Source organism: Danio rerio, chromosome 20 (genome assembly GCF_052040795.2).
Source record: "Danio rerio strain M-AB ecotype USA chromosome 20, GRCz13ab, whole genome shotgun sequence".
NCBI classification, from domain to species: Eukaryota; Metazoa; Chordata; class Actinopteri; order Cypriniformes; family Danionidae; genus Danio; species Danio rerio.
In genome coordinates, this window is record NC_141040.1 from 9,875,001 (window position 1) to 9,879,597 (window position 4,597).

At 31.7% G+C, this 4,597-nt stretch overlaps 1 long non-coding RNA gene across 1 annotated transcript in view; it reads left to right on the plus strand.

The window, feature by feature from the left end:
- The window catches only part of LOC147839036 (uncharacterized), a 6,709-nt gene extending 2,613 nt beyond the window's left edge, over window positions 1–4,096 (plus strand). Inside the window, exon 5 of the long non-coding RNA XR_015518168.1 lies at window positions 3,981–4,096. This is a non-coding gene — a long non-coding RNA (uncharacterized LOC147839036). The remainder of the gene's footprint in view (window positions 1–3,980) is intronic.
- Window positions 4,097–4,597: the final 501 nt, after the last annotated feature.

The window sequence follows — 4,597 nt, forward strand, 5'->3', positions numbered from 1 at the left end:
TAATTTAATGACACATTTCCAATATCTAATTTCTTTCATCTCATGATAAATATGATGAAAGTAAATGATATTTTACTAGACTTTTTAAGATAGTATTCAGCTTAAAGTGTCATTTAAAGGCTTTATGGGGTTAGGCAAGTCATTTTATAACAATAGTGCGTTCTGTAGCCAATCTAATAAAAATGTTGCTGAAGAAGACCAATAAAATTGACTTTTTTAAATTAAAAACTGCTTTTATTCTAAGTGAAACAAAACAAATAGGATTTTATTCAGAAGAAAACGTATTATAGGAAATGCTGTGAAAAAGATCACTTTGTTAAAGAACTTTTGGGAAATAAAATCACAGGAGGGCTGATAATTTAGATTTTAACTGTATAAATTATCTCAGTTGATCTACTTTTATAAAATGTCTCACAGAATGTCTGGGCCATTTAGCACATGGCTGTCATTGTCAGTGTAGAAAGGTCTATCTATTAGCCCAATGACGAAACTAAAAGCATAGTCGAAGGTTACATGCATGTTACCCTTTTCTAGTGCTTCTGAGAAGAATTTAGTTTTTATTAGAATTTATTTATATTTGTTTTTCAGCCCCGAATTTAATCTGACTCCTTTTTTAAGTGATCGTAAAATTTAGAACTGTATTTCTAATTGTATAGGAACAGATCAAATTAATAAAATATTAATAATTATAATAATAACAAATAATTTATGACTTAATTTAGAGTTTTATTATATATCTGATTCCTTACTCTTTGGTTATACGTTCATTAGGGACTAAATGCCGCTCAGAGTGTCACGCCCCGGGATTGCGTGTCTTCTCAAGGACAGTATGTTGACACTATGAAGTTAGTCAGAGGATGTAGGGTTAGCTAATACTTAATAATCTGGTTGCCAATCGCTCACTCATCCTAAAAAGTAGTAGATTTAGCCACTTCCAGACAACTTGCTAATTTCAGTAATTAGATGATCAAAGATCTCCGCTGTCGTGCCAGAACGGCTCTGTACAGTCAAGTGTGTGTTAGAATCAAACCTAATCATGTCAAATCATAAAGGTGCAGACTCAACTTAATCTACTGGATATAAAAACATTTCAGGAGAATTCAGAATGAACCAAAATTTAAGGTAAATTTGTATTCTGCCAATTTCATAATAAAACAAACAGAGAGCCAACTCAGAGATGATACTATAAAAAATACAAAATCCATTACTCAAAAGAGTTATAGGTGCACATCTGACCAGAGAAGTACGTTGCAGCATATGTCTCAGAGATGCTGCAATGGGGTGTCTCGGCTACAAGACCCCAATGAACCATATCACATCTTTACCTTATATACTCAACTCAGAACAAACAGCCATAAATTCAAGACAATAGAAGTGTCACCGAGACCCTTGCCTGGTGAATTTGAGGTGTTAGAGGGGTGAGTATCTGGCAGAGATTTTATCAAGGCCAAAAACCAAATCAACATACACCAGTAAAATACTACAGTGACATTAAAACCACTTTACCAATCACACAGAGACATTTAAAATAATACCAAACATGTATATAGAGCTACAAGAAACACCATTTTAAACTTTGGACATTTTATGTGGAATGAGAATAATCTGCCTAAATGTCAAGAAGGGGGGCTTGAGGTGAAAGGAGAAGAGTGCATTCCTGCAATACTTCCATGATATTGTCAAAGACATACAGTCAGGAAAATTTAATAAGGATAATTTGAATAGAATAGTTGAACAGCTGGCCACCTGATAACTTCTCAGATCAGAAAGTCTATTGTTGTATTGCATAGCAATTCTTGTGGTCTTGTCCCATGAAATTCCACAACAGTTCTTATGATCTGATATTCTGAGGAGATTTAGCCATCCTTACATCAGCAATCTTCTATTAATGATATCATCATGGAGCTCTATATATTCTTTATAAGCTTCTACAGTATACGTATTATATAACATTAGAAGAAATTATGCCTATGTTTTTTTTTTCGCTTCTTTATAATTACTCTTATGCTTCAATAAAATGTCAATAAAACATTACAATTATACTTTAATGTTTAGGGTTTTTGTACATACAGCATTTCAAGCAATGGCTTTACTCTGGTTTTATTTACCCTTAAGCTGTTTGCCTATAATAGTAGCCTATAATAATTAAGTTACCTATGAAATGACAGGGTCAATTAATACATTTCTTAAAAAATGTCAAAGTTACACTGGGATAGGGAAATATTTTAAATTCTAGGCTTGGAATTCTGTCTAACACTTATTCAAACATTTATTTAAACATGTTGTTCTGGATATGTTCAAATCTTTCTGTTTCTGAAATGGAGCAATAATATCCAGCTGCAGACCCGCAGAACCACACACGTTTTAGGCACACACAATCTAGGACACACAATCTAGGCAAACCATATATGGTTATGACGGATGTTAAAGTTATAACGTCTTGTTGGACATCGTCATCGATATATTTTGATATATTTGATTAATAAATATTGTACACAATAAACAATAGTGTTTACTTTACTTTATTTCACAAATATTGCAATTGAGACGGCCGAATGGGGAGCATTGTTTCCGATCGCCATTCAATATAATAGAGTGAACAGTTTTTAATCAGTCATTATAGCTGATCAATCTTTATTACCTGACAATAATTTGGCAGATACACGTTTGCTGGCCTTGCTGAATGATCTCATTTGGACAGGTTTAATTTATATAATGGATTAATTTATGATGAAGGAAATAATAGCAAGTTAAGATAGGCAATAATACATTATATGTAATAAAAATATTTTTACATGTAACAAATGTATAACACTATATTAATATTTTACTCAAGCGGTGTTTATTAGCTTAATTTTCTAATAACCTTTTAATTAATGATTTCCCACATTTAATACTCTTAATAAAACTATTAATAAAATATTAACTATTAATAAAAAAAACATAAGTGTATACACACACACACACACACACATACATATATATATATATATATATATATATATATATATATATATAACAGCTTTAACAGTGACAGTTTAGTAAAAGATAGTACTTTATATATAAACTTATAATTATAATCAGTAAAGATAATTAGTTTATAACTATATTGTTTAAATGGTTAACTATAGTAGGCTAATTTATTTTAAAGTGACATTATTGTTTGCTTTTTTATATTTTACAACAACGTGATTTTAGTTTTAGTTTTAGTTTTTTACACTTAATCCAACAATTAGACGGTCTATTATGTTTTCTTTGTGTATATGGACACATGAATAAAGTCATAAGTGTCTTTAACCAATTATTTTTATTGACATAATTTAAGTTCAGAAACTGCAGAGACTTTTAAAATGATCGTTACGATATAATAATAAAATTGACTGAAATGGGAAACCATATTTGTGAAATTCAATAGGTGTCGATAATGCTAAAGAGTTAGTTACCATTTATGGTTTGCCTAGATTGTGTGTCCTAGATTGTGTGTGCCTCAAACGTGTGTGGTTCTGCGGGCCTGCAGCTGGATATAAATGGATTTAAAGAAAATCTTTCCCTCAATAACACATCTTTTAAAGGAGTTTAGAAAGTCACTGAAGAGCACAGTGTCAGTTTTTAATTCAAGGTTTTCATTTTCTTCCACTGATTATAACAGCGAACCACATACTACACCAAACATTTTACACATAAATATATTGCATACATCACTACCCTAGCAAGAAAATACAGTCTATTGGTGCTTCAGAAATCTAGCTGTGCCACATTTATTGTCATTTTTTAAAAAATATTTAAAATTCTTGGGTTGGTCTCACTGGTGGAGCTGCACCAGTAGACCACTAAGCCCCGAGTTGGAGCTGCACCAGGAGACCACTTAGCCCAGAGGTGGAGCTGCACCGGGAGACCACTGAGCTCAGAGGTGGAGCTGCACCAGGAGACCTACTGAGCCCAGAGGTGGAGCTACACCAGGAAACCCAATGAGCTCACAGGTGGAGCTACACTTAGAGCAGTTGTAGTTGCAAGCACAGTCAAGAGAGAAAATAGGACCAGAAGGTAAGATTATTAAACACTTGTTTATGAGTTACTTTCTGATGTTCTTTCTTGCATGAATTATGGAAAACATTATCTAGATTTAAAAAATATATTTTTGAACTTTAATGTGATGGAAATCCAAAAATGTAATTCCATTTTAATTTTGACCATTTTTTAAAATTAACTGTTCATATACTGTATGTGGACACCATGCAACAAAGGTGTAAAATGGGACAAAGTCACAGCTGACAGTATATAATTTTGTGTTCTTAACGACATGATGCTATTTATTTCAGCTCAGTTATTAAGAACAATTACAATATAATTACAAAAAAATAAAGAATAAAACTTTAAAGCCCTAAATAGATATTCATGTTAGTATATTAAGTGTATATTATGAAAAAGACAATACATTGCAGTGCTAAAAAAAAAAAAAAAAAAAAAAAAGAATACATATACAAGCAGGTTACAGAATCAAACTTGTTGTGTAATTTGACTTCACTGTTCCAGTATGTGCTCATATGTAGACAGTTGTTTTTTGGTGAATATAAAATACATTGATTTCTGATTTTGC